Raw genomic sequence first — 16700 nt, forward strand, 5'->3', positions numbered from 1 at the left:
AAAATGCAGTGTTAGAGTTTGGTCACATGGGGGAGATTTATAAAATTTTATTATTAATAATATCAAAAGAATATGAATTCACTTGAACACATCTGTAACCTTTACAAACCCAGAAACACAATATTATGACTGTAAATATCATGTCTGCTATTAAAAACTGTATATTACAATTGTTAGCATATTAGCACACACGTAGCTATAATAGAGCTTTTCATCTGTAAACCCTTCTTAGAAACCAATATAAACTATCTTAGTCATCTAGGATCTGTGCACCCTCAGAAAATCAGCTGCTCACATTATTTTGACCTGAAATCATCTGATTTTCCACCGTTTGTAATTCTTCTTCAGTCTGCATTGACTCCTCCCACCAGAGCGTCATGTTTAAGGGAAGAAGAAAATGAAAATGGATGATTTATTATTCATTTTATTTATGAGTTAAAAATGCAGCTATATTCTGAAAATGAAAAAGCATTTCTGTTAATGGATTTTAAATTGAATTATGGTACAGATATACTTCCATAGTTTATACAGTTGACGTAGCGTTCTTATTCTCTATTACAAGTTCACAGTTGTTTTTGTTTGCAATGCCTTTGAATAAGTTGTTTTGTGCCTGACTTGGCTAGCTACGCCACAAGTTTTCCCTCAGTGTCCTTAGATCTCACATGTTAGATGGACCTTGAACTGAGACATGTTTGAATACTTTACATTGTAGTGTTGCACAAATGTTTGATCATTTTGTTTTTGCCTTCTTCACGTGACAAATCACAGCACTTTATACAGCAGCATATTATGTGTTTTGTTCATTGCTGTTTGTTTTGCTTTAAAAAAAAGTCTTAAATTGTCTTAAATTTGACATAAAAAGTGTGCAGCAACCACTGTTTCTGGTGTACGGTTCATACTGTTAATAAATGTTGATGGTACTCATACTCCTGGTTGTGATTCTGATAAGATGTTTATTCTAAGAACAAAAACTGGTTTAAAGGTTTTGGTTTTAGTTTTAATATAGATTTAGGTTTATTTCAAAATGAGTCAACTTGTATCAAGAAAGAGCTTAGTCATTTTTCATTAATACTGAGTCATTTTTTACTTACATTAGTTGTTTTATTCTTGTTCCGAAGCTTTCATTTACATAAATTAAAAAAGCAAAAAAATTTTAACAAGAATTATTTGTTTATATTCAGTATATTTCACTTATTATTGTGCTGTAGGAAGTTTGATTTTAAGTAATTTAATCTAATAATCATCCATTTCTGCTTATTTTAACCCTTTAGAATATTTATCAGGATCTTCTTATTATAAGATTTAACATTTTTTTTCAAGATTTCTTATTTAGTAAATTTAACTTGCTGCATGGACAGATAATGTCTCTTGTTTTAAGAATTCTCCTCAAATGTAGTGTTTTTTTCTTATGTTTTATTTACCCTTATTTGCAGCAAAGGCTTTGTTTTTAGATCAAATAGAGAGCAGCAGCTTTTCTGGGACAGTCCACAAAAACATTAACTATGATATTGGTCAACAGATGAACTCCTCTGTCCTGTTGGTTAGGACAACGTGTCTAACAATAAAAGCCCATCATCACAGAGCTTCATTTGGACATTTCCTGATTAGCAATCATTTATTAGCTTTAGGTTTGGACCAGACGTGGGCCACACAATACTCAGTCTAGTATTGGCCACACCCCAAAGTAAACGCTCAAAATGAAGGAACAACACACAAAATAATAGCAACAAATGACAAAAGGACAACAACAGTACACAAATGTACTGTACAGTTTCACAAAATGACAATAAATATGCACAAAAAAAATCTAGAAAATGCAACAAACAAACATGAATAACTCACTAAACACAAAAGAAGAAGAATACACAAAGACCCTGTCCTCTGAAGCTGGATTTCCTCTTCTCTCTCTCTCTCTAGCTTCCTGTATTTAATCAGTGTGTGCTGTACTTAGACGATGGATAACTTATTACCAGGCTAAATCACCATGGTAACTTAGGCTGAACACCTAACCTGGTCTGTAGGTGTTATATTGTATTATAGTGCATTATTCTAAATGTTAAAATAGGTTCTATTGTTTTCAGTGGTTTGTTGTGTCGCAGAATTGCATTGTTTTGTCTTGATATTTGAAATAAATACATGCTAACCACAATATTATTTCTAATGAAATTCAGTACATCGACACGTCTGCTATATGTTGTCACCACTAAAATGTAGTATTTTTTTTCTAGATCATCATCAACTCAGGTTGTTCCAGGCTGATTAAAACCATCCCATCTGAGCTGGGACATGAACTGATCCATTTATTCACACATTAGTTCTTCTAATGTCTTTAAACACTTTTATTGATACACACAGACCTGGTCAGAGCAGGTTACACTCCCAGTTAGGATCATGGAAAATAACATTTGCTCCATCTCAGTATCTAGTTTAGACCTTTTTTAGACCTGTGTCCTGGGTATGATGGGTTTATGAGGTGAACAGTACTCAGCCATGTTGGGAAGTCCAGAAATCACACAGCATTTCACCCAATCATTGTGGTCCATGCCAGAAAATACTACAGACCAAGTATTTGTAGTGTAGTCATAGCACTCAACAATTCTGTTTCCTGTGCTACAAGAAACAACAAAGATCTGCTTGTTCATCACTGCAATGTCAAAGAATCTGTGTGTGTGGACCATTTCAGGGACATCGTACCAGGTGTTGGTCACTGGGTCATAAGCCTCAGCAGACCTCAGATCTCTGGACCCATCGCATCCTCCAACTGCAAAAATGTGGCCCATATATGCAACGACTCCATGTCCACACCGAGGTGTTCCCATAGGAGTGATCAGTGTCCACTGGTTGGTGTCTGGGTTGTAATACTCAGCAGTATTCAGTACTCTATTACTACATCCTCCACATATGTAAATCTTGTTGTTCAGTGTGGTGCAGCTGGCGTAGATCCTCTCTTCATTCATTGATGCAATGAGTGTCCACTGGTTGATGTTGGGCTGGTAGCGTTCAGCAGTTCTTCGTGAGGTACCATCATCATCCCTGTAGCCTCCCATAGCGTAGATGTATCCCTTTAGCACAGTAACACTCACAAAGCTCTGTGACTCCTGCATTGGTGACATCTCCTGCCAAGTGTGTGTGACTAGGTTATACCTCCACACTCTGTTAGAGGGGTTGGTCCAACTTAAACCACTACCCACAATGTAGAAGCATCTACCAAGGAAGACAGTGCTGTAGAGGTCTAAGTGAGTCATGGAATCCTCCAGACTAGGATTAGTCTGAACTGTGATCCAGCTGTTAGTTCTGTAGTCAAAGGCCTCTATAGTCTTAGAAAATATTCTAACCATCATTAAGACGGCGTTTGGCAAACGACGACAAAACAAGGTGTTGTTGATCCCAGACTCAGAGCAGAGTAACGAAGGTTGAGACATGACTTTTAGGGTATCAGAGACCAAGAGGTGGGACTCAGGGTTTGTTTTTACCACATCATTGTTAAGCACATTGTCTGTGATGTAACTTTTGTCCATCAGCCCCAGTCGTACCTTTGGTAACAGAGTAGAAATGGCTCCCTGTCGTTCCTCAGGCATGTGGTTTATCCACCTTAAAACACTTTGATAAACTGTGATCTCCTGGGTCACAGTAAGGTCATCCTGACCCAGGATATCAGCCAGCTCCTGCTCCGCAAGCTGCAAAAACTCTTCACAGAGTGAAACCTCCTCAAAATTCTCACAGATAAAGTGAAAGGCCTCATTCTTCAGTTGAAACAAAATGGGAATATAACAGGCATTTGCAAACTGCCACAGCCCAATGCAGTTTTCTGTACAGAGATGATCCTTAAGGACATCAAAGCATGTTTGTTCCAGACTCTTTACATTGAACTGATGCACTTCCATCATTAGATCAAAATTATTGCTGTTGTCAGAAATATAATAAGTAAAGTCACTGAGTCCAAGGAGTTTGTGAAATGTTCTGACAATGAAGGTCATGTGGGGATCCAAGCATTTTAGAACTTCAAAGATCAAAGCATTTTAGAACCTAGAAGATCAAAGCATTTTAGAACCGAAAGCTTCCATTTCTTCCAAACAGAATGTTACCATAGTTACCAGCAAAAGAGCTTTTGCTGAGTGTTGTTAAGTTGACAATTTGTTATATTCTTCAGTAATTTTGTTATATTTTAGTTTTAGTGCATGTAATATAGTTCACATACATAATATTGTTGTTTCATGTTTTCAGCATTTCTGATTGATGTTTTATAATAAAATACAAACATAGGTTTAATATTTGAGTCTCTGTTTCTCCAGTGATAGGCAGAGGTTCTGGACACTGGACTAACTAGGGCTTCTGTGCCCCAGCACGTTTGACACCTATAGTCTGGATTGTTTACCTATTCTCAGTGAAATTATGCTGTTCCTGTACCTGGTTACAGAACACTTTGTTGGCATAGTACCGACCTTCCCTTCAAGACAATGATAGCAACACATAGTCTCTGATTTTCCAAGTTTGCAGAAAACGGGAAAACAAAAAAATAACTTCCTGAGAACTATTTACACAGTTTTGCCAGATTTTCCCAATAGAAGTGATGTTAAATGTTAAATGTGATAAATATACTTCCTGCACTAAGTAACCTCACAAGTTCATTACTTTGCACTTGATCTGGTGACATGTTGGTAACCACGGTGATGTGGTTGAGTGAGAGCGCACAGAGCTTCTCGATCAGCTTCTGAACGTGTGCACTGGGCCAGTGGTTTTCTTCTGTAATCAGCCGTTGAATAGAGCAAGTTTTACACAAATCACCAGTTTCAGAGCAAAAAGCTGAGAAAAACAGGCTTTTTCTAAAAAAAAATATCTCTCAGTGACTTTGAAGCAATTTCTTTTGCTTTATTGAAAACTATAACATTTGAACATTGGTATCTTTTCGCTTTTATTTATCAAAAAAACAACATTTGGCTCCAAAACTGAGCCCATTTATTGCAATTTAACCATGTAGTGTTAATAAGTGCCAGTTAAGTCAACTAACTTACTACTAACATATAATATATAATTTCTGGGCTCAGCCTATTTGCTATGGTAACCTAGAAACCTGTGTGTGTATGTGTTTGACAAACACTGAAATTATGTTTTTAGCAGCTGAGAAAATTAATTTATATCAGGCTTAATAAAGTATTTCTATTCTATATTAAAATATTGTGCTGCTGACATTATTAGAATTGTCACAGTGATGATCAGAGACCAGAGAGTGTTTAAAGTGCACAACACTTCAGAGCACAGGCACTGAGACGTACCACAATATTTAATGCTACAATTTCTCTAATTTAATCCCATTTTTCTCAAATATAAAGTTTTTAAGGCTTTAGATTTGGCTACATCACATTTAATACTTTACCTTTTTAAGGATTTAAAGACCATCTACCCTGGTTTGTGTGTACACGTGTGCAGTGCTTGATTCTGATCACACCGCTTACGTCTCCTCCTCTGGCGGAGTACGAGGCTCCACAGGCTGCTGGGTGTAGCCGCTGTAGCAATCTGAAGCTAGAGTTGCTGCATCTATCGGACTAGAACTGTTTGATTTACATAAATCTAAGATTACCTGATGGTCGTGTACTATTTTAGAGAAATTACGCTGCAGGTTCACTGATAAATTATTAGAACAGTTATCTGCTGTTTTATATCCATGCTAATGCTAACCTCTGCAGCTGACAGACACACAGCCAAATACACATGCATATGTCAATATATCAAGGCTGGAAAACTTCCACGTTCATTTTAATTTATTGTCCGGTTAATTTATGTATTTATTGATAATCGGCCCAGGTCTAAATTAGCGCTACATTACCTTGTTTCAGTCACACTTGTATAAACAGCATGTGGATGCTTTTGGTTCAGATGCTGCATCATTGAAGTCGTACTGCTGTGGTATGACAGGTATTGTTTACAGTAAACACATGATTACACCTTGTTTTCTTCATTTTTGAGGATGCAATGATTCCAGACTTTAGACGTTCTCTGTCTTTTACTCTCCGCCATGGCGCTAAACTAAATGCAGAATGTTTGTCACGCATTGATGACGCACTAGCGGTGTGCGGTTCCTGCGCGTATAGTGCGTATCATAGGAAAGTAACAATGCTTCGAGGCACAATTTTTGCCTTGAAGAATTTTTTAAATCGAGTAACTCTAAGAATCCTTTCAGCCCTAGTTCAAAGTTACCAAAAATGATGAAAAAAGTGGTGAAATGGGATTTTAAAAACCAGATAAATTGGTTGAAAGTTGCAAATTAGAGAGGACAAAAACAGACAGAAAAAGTGGTAAAAAAGGGTTCAAAGAGTTAATATTGGAACAATTAGTTTGAACTGGTGAATAATGAGTACGACAAATGGTGAATATGGTTCAAATGACAAAAATAATAATGAAATATGGTGAAAAGAGGTTAAAAGTGACAATAATGGGTCAACATGTGCGACATTAGGTGGAAAAGTGGTGGAAAGGGTTTATAAGTGCTGAAAATGTCTGGAATGTGGAAAAAATGTGCAGAAAAGGCATTGAAATGTGATGTAGAAGTGCCAGAAATAGGTTAAAAAAAATGGAGATAGGATAAAAATAAGCAAAAATGGGATGAAATTGTTCAGAAAATATTTTTAGTTTCTTGAAGGTATCTGGTGAAGCCCTCACAGTGTCCCATGACCCCAAGGTTGAGAACCCTTGCTTATTATCAGAGCAGTGAACTCCACAAGCCCCTAAAAATATTGTGGAGTTGATAAATTTGAGATATCTACAACTGGATTTTTTGGTCTTTTAAAAAATAATTCATGTTTTCTCTGTCCTTTTTAATTGCTCCTGCGGGCCAAATTGGATGTTCTGAAGGGCTGGATTTTGCCCCCGGGACTGGAGTTTAAACTGTTGCTTCACTATGTCGGTCTTCCTTTTTCACACATCTACTTTAGTAAAAAGATCTCTGATTGGCTGAAATGTAGCGTCTCGCCCCTTGTTTTTCTAAAGCTCAGATACAGAGCCATGAGAAGGAGCAGAGGTCCAGAGTTCTCTCAGAAAACTTTGAATCACAACGTCATCAAAGGTTAGGATGGATTTATCACCAAATGAAGCACAAAAAAAATTACACACTGCAGCTTTAAATTCATGTTTTTTAAACCTGCTGGAAGTGTGTTAATTGGGTGACTTCTGATTTATTTTAGTTTTCATTTAATTTCTGATTGTCAATGTTGTAAATGGGTGAGTTTTTGTATATGTTGTTCAAACAGTGTGCTGACCTAATAGTTTCTCTGTGTTACCAGGTGAGGATGGAGGACAACCACACAGTCAGATTCATGAAGCTGTTTGCTGACTTCAACAGTGGAGTAAAAGTCAAGATCAGAGAGTTTGTGTTGTATAACAACAGTGAGCGTCAGACATGGGACTGTCTACTGATGCTTCCCAACACCCCAACAATGGCCCTCAGGTCAGTAGTGGAGACATCAACTGATCAGTTACACAAGTTCATCTCTGAAGGCCCACACCTCAGACCCCTGGGGGCCCGGAAGGGAACCGACGAGAGGTCCGGTTCTCACATATGCTAAGGGGCCTATTAAGCCGATAAAGAAGCCGTTGACCCCATCTCGATAGCACCTTGCTTTCCTGAGTTAGAGCCCAAAGGTCACCAAAGGTCAAGAAAAAAATTTAGAGGCCTCCGCACAGGGAAGACACCAAATGGTCAATAACTTTTGATAGGAAGATGCTACAAACTTGTGCTTTACATCGTTGAAAAGGTCTCAATGAGCTCTAAAACATATCAAAAAATCAGACCTCCAGCGCCTTGTACTGGCGAATTAGGCAAGAGAAGAGAATGTGAAATTCCACTGATGAGGTGTATCTCAGCTTGTGTATGTGCCACAGACTTGTGCTTTACACCTTTGGAAAGGTCTCAATAAATTCTATAACATATCAAAAAATCAGACCTCTAGCACCATCTACTGGGAGGTTACACAAGTTCATCGCTGAAGGCCCACACCTCAGACCCCTGGGGGCCCGGAAGGGAACCGACGAGAGGTCCGGTTCTCACATATGTTAAGGGGCCCATTAAGCCGATAAAGGAGCCGTTGACCCCATCTTGATAGCACCTTGTGTTCCTGAGTTAGAGCCCAAAGGTCACCAAAGGTCAAGAAAAAAATTTAGAGGCCTCCGCACAGGGAAGACACCAAATGGTCAATAACTTTTGATAGGAAGATGCCACAAACTTGTGCTTTACGGTCTGGGTATCATTGGATAATCCCAAATTCATCTGTAAACCAAAATTAAATAACCGTTTGTCTTCTTTTCCTTTTCAAACAAAAAACAAAAAAAACGTTTTATCGTTTTAATCAAAAAACCATAAAACAAATCAAAATTGGCCCAATTTTCGATTTTCCCGTGTCCTTTTCTCCTTTTTCCTTTTACAATTGAACATTGAAAAACACCAGTTTCCGTTTTCCATTCTCCTTTCCCCGTTTAGAATTGAAAATAGAAAATCAGCTGTTTCCTTTTTCTGTTCTGAATGCTGAAACGAAAAACGAAGTCACGTGACCGAGGTCACGTGGTCTGGGCTTTTATTTTCAGCCGACATGCGGAAGTGATGGTGTCAGAATAAAAGCATAGAGGGAGAGAGAATATAAAGCAGGTACATGATCTATCACAGAGAGTGATACATCATTAAAAGCTTTACAAAAGCTACATAAAGATCAAGTTTTGGTGTTTTTTTAATTTCAACATGAAATTGTTTTGCCGGCCTGTCGTGTTTGAAAAACATAATCCTAAATGACCAGCAGAGGTCCTCACGTCCTAACAAACAATATGAGACACCAAATCCCTCCTGAAATATGATCAGACGAAGATTAACTTTTTATGGCTCGCAGTGTTTACTTATATTACATGTTTATTCACTTTTATGAACTCATATCAGGATGAGAGTGGTGATGTGGAGACACGCTAGAGATGTCCCTAAAAGGTAAAAAAGAGCTGTGTCCACATTGCAGCAATTCTGTACTGCATTTGTATCCTGAATCAGATGATCAGTCATTCCTCAAACTCTTTACACGTTGTGAAGGTCTGATGTTCTCTCTCTACTGAAGGTATTGCTGTCATTTCTTTCAGCAAGGCTGGATCTTTACACTTCCTGAGACGTAAATCACAATCATGTATATGTTCCCCTCAAACACTTCAATAGGCTACAATTAATCAGCTGGTTTTCGTGACATATGTATTTCATGGTAGTATTAGTAAGAGTGGTCAAAGATTAGATCCAATATTTTATATTACAAAGTATTTATATCTTTTGACATTTCTATGAACAGAAAAAGTGCCACAATAACAATTAGAAAAAATATCAGGCACATTTAAAATATTGAATATACAGTAACTGACATTATGTAAAATAGTACATTAGCCAGCAACTCACCCAATCATAGTGGTCCATGCCAGAAAATACCACAGACCAAGTATTTGTAGTGTAGTCATAGCACTCAACAATTCTGTTTCCTGTGCTACAAGAAACAACAAAGATCTGCTTGTTCATCACTGCAATGTCAAAGTAACTGTGTTTGTGGACCATTTCAGGGACATCGTACCAGGTGTTGGTCACTGGGTCATAAGCCTCAGCAGACCTCAGATTTCTGAACCCATCTCTGCCTCCAACTGCAAAAATGTGGCCCATATATGCAATGACCCCAAGTCCACACCGAGGTGTTCCCATAGGAGTGATCAGTGTCCACTGGTTGGTGTTGGGCTGGTAGCGTTCAGCAGTTCTTAGTGAGGTCCAATCATCCCTGTAGCCTCCCATAGGGTAGATGTATCCCTTTAGCACGGTAGCACTCATTAAGTACCGTGACTCCTGCATTGGTGACATCTCCTGCCAAGTGTGTGTGACTAGGTTAAACCTCCACATTCTGTCAGAGGGGTCGGTCCATCTTAAACCACTACCCACAATGTAGAAGCATCTACCAAGGAAGACAGTGCTGTAGAATAAGTGAATCATGGGATTCTCCAGACTGGGATGAGTCTGAACTGTGATCCAGCTGTTAGTTCTGTAGTCAAAGGCCTCTATGGTCTTAGAAAATAATCTAAACATCAGTAAAACGGCGTTTGGCAAACGACGGCAAAACAAGGTGTTGTTGATCCCAGACTCAGAGCAGAGTAACAAAGGTTGAGACATGACTTTAAGGGTATCAGAGACCAAGAGGTGGGACTCAGGGTTTGTTTTTACCAGATCATTGTTAAGCACATTGTCTGTGATGTAACTTTTGTCCATCAGCCTCAGTCGTTTTAAAATCATAATTAAAACTATATGTTAAAATCAACATACATGCTTGTTTTTTTTAGACAACAGTCTCAATTATAGCATAGAGAAACATAGACATCACCTGAGCAAGTAACTCATTGTGTGTATTCACATCATGCAAATGTCCCTTACTGTAAATGCTACTTGTCTCTCATTCAAGGCATAAGCCACAATAAAAGCACATTTTAATGTTACTGTCACCAATAGAGACAAATAGTCAAGCAGATGAAGTGGGATTTTAAAAGATGTCATGGTTCACTCTTTCTAAAATGTATAAATATACGTCTAATTTCATCCTTGTTAGTGTTTAAATCAAGTGTTAGTCAATATATTTAAAATGTACAATATGTCAGAATTGTTCCTACCACTAGGGTGTTCTTGTTGTCCCCTCACACAATATGTACATGATGACATGGAGCATTACTTCCAGGTTCTTTATGAAAACAATGTCAGAATAATCCTGTCTATAATTCAAAGCCACACTGTTACAGTGTCATTTTAGCCTCTTCTGTGTTAATACAGACTTGACTCATACAGTCAATATAACATCTGTAAACTTTGACCAAGGTCTTTCACTGAGTTGTTACAGTCATTTAATTTCCCATTTAAAGTCAGTGATACATTGATTATTGGTTTAAAGCATATGAATGTACATGTCCAAAAATTCATTTTAAAAGACTGTGTTCATTTCTTTTAGTAGTTTGTTGAACACTCTTCACAACATATAGAACTATTTCCTCTTCACTCATATACTCCAAATTCCGCTGACTCTAATGCTTTTGGTTGGAAAAACACTGAAAAATAAACAACCTGCACCAGGCCACTAACATCTTCTTTATCCTTTGTCTGTATTAAATTAAACTAGACTCTGATTTAGAAGGGAGTACGTTTCAGAAAAAGAGTTGTCCCCTCGTGTATTGAAGAACTTAACTTTAACTCCCACATTGACTGTTGTATTGGTTACTATGGTTACTGTTTGTGTTCCTCCCTGTGTTAAGTGTTTATATAATGTGAGTCCATGTAACTGCACAAGCTGAGGACAAGTATTGTATGTATACTCAACATTTCCTGGACTTCATGAATGGAATACAAATGTCTAATAACTTAACTTAATATCAGAGTACACACACACACACACACACACACACACACACAGAAAAAGTATCTTGGCTGTCCTGATCTGGTAACTCAATACCAACAAAATTCATACACCACAACACATTTGACACATTACAAAATGTCACAAACCATTTCTGTTCCTGGGAGATCTTGGGTGACCTTAGTTCCTGTGGGTTGTTGCTACAGTCGACCTGCTGTAGTTTAGCATTATTGTAGGAGGCGTGGTTAGGAGAATTAAGTGTAAGACACAATTTGTACCAGCAAATGTTGCCTTTTGGTTAAGGTGATACTCATTATTGGTAGAAACTTTCACAGGATGTTTGGTGTGTTGCTATGGAGACAACATAGGCCCTACACATTTTTGACTGCTGTACGCCACGTTATGAAGTAATAGAGATTTATAATGGAAATATGTGGAGTATTAATTGAATACTGTACATATGGCATTAATGAAGACAATTATTGAATGAGAAATAAATATTCTGTAAACAAAGAACATATTGGAGTCTTATTTCACAATCTTACGCTCAGGAGAAAACCAGCAAGCGCATCAATTAATAGTCTAGAGTCATACATCTATACAGTCCCTCAGTGGCTTTAGTTTATCACAATTATAATGATGATGTTGATCTGAAAATTGCTATGTTCATATAATCAGTCCTAACAATATTTGAATTAGCATATCTATAAAAGCAAGGAATCTCTTTCTGTGTGTGTGTGTGTGTGTGTGTGTGTGTGTGTGTGTGTGTGTGTGTGTGTGTGTGTGTGTGTGTGTGTGTGTGTGTGATTTATTTCCTGATACAAAAGTATTTTTGTTTATATATGAATTAGGGGTTTGGATGTGTATCATTATTACAGTATTATTTTTTATTTACTTGGTCTTGGTTTCATCAGGTTGCTGTGTAAGACTAGGTCACTGTACACAAAATAAATAAACTATCATGATGTCATTAAGCATACATACTGTACATAACAGTTGACTGTGGTCAGCAAGCTGAATGAAAATCAGAGGCAGTCGTAGACATGTACCTGCTTAACTAAGCTGCTAAATATGTTTATTGAATAAAACATACAGTGTAATGGGTTGACTGAACTTTTACATTTTTATAGGCTATAATTGGAGAAAAGCTTGGTTTGCATCTACCTCTGTGTATGATTTGAAAAGTAACTACTGTCTCTAAATAAACACAAACTATAGTATTGATATAACATGATTTGGCAGCGAAACAGTAAAAATAATAATAATAATTACTTCAAAGCCGCACTGGCTGCTGGGAATTATTTTTTAAGAATTGAGACAAAGTAAAAAACAATGCAAAAGTTATAATTTGCTGTCCTACAAACAGATAAATATCCACTGCATCAATTTATGAATAATTAAAAAACAACTCAGGTTTTTTTTAACAGTTTGCAAAATAAAAAAACAAAAATGTGGATTTAATAATATGCTGAAAAGAAAAACATGAACAACTACATATACAATATAAAACTAGACTCAAAGCAACTTATTTTTAAATGCCTCAAGTCATTCATTTTTTGAAACTGTCTCACTGTACCAGTTGTGTGTCTCACTGTACCAGTTGTGTGTCTCACTGTACCAGTTGTATGTCTCACTGTACCAGTTGTGTGTCTCACTGTACCAGTTGTATGTCTCACTGTTCCAGTTGTGTGTCTCACTGTACCAGTTGTATGTCTCACTGTACCAGTTGTGTGTCTCACTGTACCAGTTGTATGTCTCACTGTACCAGTTGTATATAAGTAGTGACAGCAGATGATGTGGTAAATGTCTCATATTGTTTGTTAGGACGTGGGGACCTCTGCTGGTCATTTAGGATTATGTTTTTCAAACACGACAGGCCTGCTCAGCAATTTCATGTTGAAATTAAAAAAACACCAAAACTTGATCTTTATGTAGCTTTTGTAAAGCTTTTAATGATGTATCACTCTCTGTGATAGATCATGTGCCTGCTTTATATTCTCTGTCCCTGTATGCTTTTATTCTGACACCATCACTTCCGCATGTCGGCTTAAAAAAAAAGCCAGACCACGTGACTTTGTTTTTCGTTTCAGAGTTCAGAACGGAAAAAGGAAACAGCTGATTTTCTATTTTCAATTCTAAACGGGGAAAGGAGAATGGAAAAGGGAAACTGCTGTTTTTCAATGTTCAATTGTAAAAGGGAAAAGGAGAAAATCGAAAAACGGGCCAATTTGGATTTGTTTTATGGTTTTTTGATTAAAACGGTAAAACGTTTTTTTGTTTTTTGTTTGAAAAGGAGAGGAAGAAAAACGGTTATTTAATTTTAGTTTACAGATGAATTTGGGATTATCCAATGATACCCAGACCGCAGAATTTTCTGAAAAGTTTGATACCTCAATTGTTGAAATTGGTTGAAAACTGTGGGACGACTTTGAGAGGACGGAAGAATAATAACATATAATAATAAAGTACGACTAATACAATAGTTATGATGCCAATGCATCCTCACTAAAAACAGTAAACAGTTGAAGCAGCTTTCATTCACTGTTTATCACTGTTGAACATATCAATAGTACCATCTGATGGATATCCACAATCTAGAAGTGATGCTGATTGGCCCCAAACACAGTCAATACAGGGTCACAATGAGTCTGTGTATCTGGTTTAGTTAGTGTTCAATGACGTGTGAAAGTCAAAGTGAGTCAGGTCACACAGAGAGGAGAGGGTGAACAATTAACCACCTGCACCTGTGCTGCCTTCACTCAACCTGGGATTTTCTGCCTCCTGCTAATGGTTGAATATATTCTACTGTAAAGAGGAGACTTTGATAAAGAAGTGTTTTAGATCAAACTAGTTCAGCTCTTTCTGATCAATCTAAGCACTCTTCTAACCTGGATATCAGGGATCATATGTTAGCGTTTCCTATAGAGACTCTATTTTCCCACACTCTCCTGGGGAAAGTGAATGCACCTCATAATGAAATGCAGAGCAGCTGATGGAGAAGCTGTGAGATGTTACAGAAGCTGTTTAGAAAGATTTGAAGCTTTTCAGAGAGCTAACATGCTAATGAACCCTTGTTCACTCCTTTAACTTTACATACACTTGTACACTTCATGTACACAAACGCTCCATCTCATTAAAGTGCAATAAAAATGTATTGCATGAACATATATCGCCAAAAAGGAAAACTCAATATATGTTGAATCACGATACACTGGCCATCTCTATGTCATTAACAATAAAATAAGGAGGCTCTTTTACTTTACAGCCAGGCCTGCATGGGGTTGACACCCCTCTGTGTAGAGTTTGCATGTTCTCATCATGCCTGTGCGGTATTTCTCTATTAGTACTCTGGCTTCTTCACATAGCCCAAAAACATGTACTGTATGTTAGAATAGCTGTGGTTTTCATAATACATTGTGTTTGTCATTATTCTCTATCCCTTTACAATTAAGATTTCTATTTTACAAATACCTCATTTCATAAATGTCTTAACTTATCTCTCCATAAAATACGTTGCTGCTTTGTTCCCTCTTATGCGTTAAAAGAGAATGGAAGGGTCTCTCATTGAGGTTTATTTATTTATTTCATTCAAGAGATTAAAATACATTTCTTTCTTGTCCACATTGAAAAAGAAATACATTTTTATGAAAAGATTATTGCATCAAAGATATAAGGCATAAATATTGAGAAAGCAACACATTTGTTCTATCAGTAATATCATAAGTAAGCACCATCCACAGATAGAAACCATGTGACCACTAAGTGTTTGTTTGGGTCCAGCCAAATGTCCTCAGACATTGAATGTTTATCTCTGTAGACAACACAGTCAGTCCTTTCTTTTTGCTTCAGTGGTCGTTCACACTAGAATTAAAGAGCTTTTCACAAAAACACATTGTATGATTTAACAAAAAAAGAATGCATTTTATTGCATACATTAAGTATTTGATCACCAGCAAGAATTCTGGCTCTCAAAGACCTGTTAGTTTTTCTTTAAGAAGCCCTACTATTCCCCGTTCATTACCCATATTAACTGTACCAGTTTGAACTGGTACCTGTATAAAAGACACCTGTCCACACACTCAATGACTCCAACACGGGCAAGACCAAAGAGCTGCTGGGACCACAATAACAAATGTTAGTATTAGTAACATGTCATCATGGATTCAAATCCTGCAGAGCCTGAAAGCTCCCCCAGCTTAAAGTCTGTGTAAAGCACAAATACATGTCACACCACAGAAACATGTGTCATTGACCACTGAGCCAAATCTGAAAGATGAAACAAATCGTTAAGTATATAAAATTAAGTCTGAAAATCATGTTAAAACAAGCACTTCCCTCTGCTCTCTAACGCTGGGGGCGTGTCAGTTAGAGGCGCTGGAACCACGCCCACGAGTGAGAAGGAAGGCACCGCCTCCATGTATTAACCCTAACCCTATGGGAGAGAGCAGTGTGAAAGACCGAAACACTTAGGAAAACTCCAGAAATGCTCGGATCGGGCCACACGTAATAAATATTAGCAGAAAGGTCTGAATATGTGCATCCCTCATGGGTAGAGTCCGCTAGAGGCCAAAAACTAAATCGCAGTGTATAAAAAGTGCTTATTTCATGGAAATTGTGACACCAGCGGACGCGTTTTATTTCTGAGTCTGAATATGTGGTTTGTTTTCGGCTATGGGCACAAAGTTTGACAGTGTCAGCATTTTGTGCATTTCATAGCCCAAATGACTAAACGGCGCTATTTCATGGTACGGCTGTACAGTCTCGCACGCCCCCTCCCAAAAGCACACGGCTGTTCTACCTCTGTTCCCATAGCGTGTTTTTATGTGTTTTTGCGCAGACGCAGTCAGTTCCCAAGATGACAACCATTGACGTAAAAAGGCAGCTCTCTACGCTGCCTTTGGACGTAACCGAGCTATGCTAAATGCTATATGTAAGTTCACAGTACATTAGTGAATTAATTTCATGTGGCCGCTGCTGCTACGTTCTCTAGCTAGTGGGAGGGATAACACTACAGGCAGGATGACAGCGCTAGGTGATAGAGAAACTTTGTTTTGAGGAAAAACGACAGCTTTTAAAAGATGAGAGACCAACACCTGAGTTACCAGAGCTTCAGCAAAGGTAAGGTCAGAACATTGTTGGTATTTTTCACAGTGAAAGGAAGGATTGACTTTGTGAATGCTCCTCACTGAGGCTTTTCTGAGTTGTTGTCATTTTCTCTGTGTTTCCTTTTTTTTTTTTTTTTTTTTTTTTTTTTCTTTTTCTTTTTTTTTTTTTTCTTCCATAAAACAGGTATTTGGGAACAACGTGTCT

Source organism: Gouania willdenowi, unplaced genomic scaffold (assembly GCF_900634775.1).
Source record: "Gouania willdenowi unplaced genomic scaffold, fGouWil2.1 scaffold_92_arrow_ctg1, whole genome shotgun sequence".
Taxonomy (NCBI): Eukaryota; Metazoa; Chordata; class Actinopteri; order Blenniiformes; family Gobiesocidae; genus Gouania; species Gouania willdenowi.